Here is a 1874-nt window from a genome sequence, read left to right as displayed (position 1 = left end):
TAACTAATAACATATTCAAAGTCTCTATTTACAAATGTGTTCACACCCACAAGACCAAAAGGTAAGACTTGGATATGTCTTTTGTAGAGCACATGATTCAATCTCCAGTAGCTTCATAGGAAGAAGTCTTTGCAATAAATACATTTTGTATTTCAAACTTTGAACCATATGAATAGTATTACCTACTCAAAAATAAATTATAAAATAAATAAAATAAAAATAGTGTACACTTTGAGCTGTGAATGGCTTTAAGGGCACCTTGAGGAGTTAGCACCATGGCAGAAGATATCAAGACCATAATCAAGAACTACCGAACTGCCCATTTTGGTAGCCATTTCCCCAAATAGAACCAGACCAGGAATTGCTGGAAGAACTACCTGGACTTCAACCACTGCAAGAAGACAATAACTGCTAAAGGGGGTGATGTCTCCATGTGTAAATGCTACCAGCATGTGTATAAGTTCCTCTTCCCCATAACCTGGGTGTCAGTCTGAGATGACCACCCAGCAGAAGGCACATTTCCTGGGAAGCTTTGAACTGGCCCCACTCTACATCTCCCCTGTCCTCCATCCTTTTCCCAGGGTGGTGAAGGGGGACCTGGGTATATGATGACCCCCACACTGGGATCACAAATGAAGACTTAACTAATAATAAAAACTTACTGGAAAAATGTAAAAATAAATAAAGTGTACATTTCCCTTCTTGTGCTTCATGTGATTTTCCACAATTAGAAATACACCTCTGATAAAATTAGGGCTGGTATTACTCCCCTTTCCAGAGCTAAGAAAATCAAGAACGAAGAGATTAAATGAATTGTCCAAGTTCACATAGCTAATAAGTAGGATTGAAACTTCAGTTGCTCATAGTAACATAAGACTTGCTGTGCATAATTAAACCAATGGTTCATTTTGTGAAACACTCTCTTTTTGACAAGCATCTTTGTATATTTTATGAGATGGATTGGTTATTGTATTAGTTATCTGTTTCTATATAACATATTATCCCAAAACTTAGCAGTTCACTGATTATATTTCATAGTTTCTGACAGTCAAAAATGTGAGAGTAGGTTGGCTGGAGTGTTCTGACTTGGAGCCCCTCATGAAGGTGTGATCAAGATGTTGACCAGGCTTGCAGTCATCTGAAGACTTGACTGGGGCAGAAAGATCCATTTTCAAGGTGATTTACTGAAAAGGTGTACAAGGTGGTTATGGTTGTAAGTCTCAGTTCCTCCCCACATGGGACTTTCCACAAACTGCTTGAGTGTCCTAATGACATGGCCCCTGGTTTCCTCTAGAATACATGATCCAAAAGAACATAGTGGAAGCTGTGATGTTATACAACCTAGCTTTGAAAGTTACACACCAGCACTCTGTGGTATCCTATTGTTCACATAGGCTAGCCCCAATTCAGGGTGGTAAGGGACATCGCAGATGACGAATTATCAGGAAGTTAGGGTCCTTGGGGCCACCTTAGAGGCTGTCTACCACAGCTTTCCTCCATAAAGTCAATTTTAAAAAGCTGAAATAGCATAGCTCATAAGACTGTATAACTTTCTGAAAAGCAATTTGGAAATAGAGGTCAAAAAACTTAAAAATATCTCTAGCCATGACTGAATAAATTCCAATTGTCAGAATCTAGTCCAAAGAAATAATCACAACTACAATGAACAATTACATTCAAAATTATTTATGAGAACAAATTTATTTTTTGTAAACAAATAAATACTTAAAAACAAAAGACCCATAGTAGCAGAATGATTAAATTCAGGTGGATGCATATGAGATACCATATTTCCTTGATGCTAACGTTCAACCTTTTTCCACATTTTCACATTTCTGAAATTGGAATGTGTCGTATAATAGTTGGCATCTTAT

General features: G+C 37.5%; 1 pseudogene; it reads left to right on the top strand.

Moving 5' to 3' along the window:
* Positions 1-275: 275 nt before the first annotated feature.
* LOC119507281 lies at positions 276-536 on the top strand (annotated as a pseudogene).
* Positions 537-1874: the final 1338 nt, after the last annotated feature.

This window comes from Choloepus didactylus, chromosome 12 (assembly GCF_015220235.1).
Source record: "Choloepus didactylus isolate mChoDid1 chromosome 12, mChoDid1.pri, whole genome shotgun sequence".
Taxonomy (NCBI): domain Eukaryota; kingdom Metazoa; phylum Chordata; class Mammalia; order Pilosa; family Megalonychidae; genus Choloepus; species Choloepus didactylus.
The sequence above is the reverse complement of the archived record's forward strand: the minus strand, read 5'-3'. Positions and strand labels throughout refer to the sequence as shown.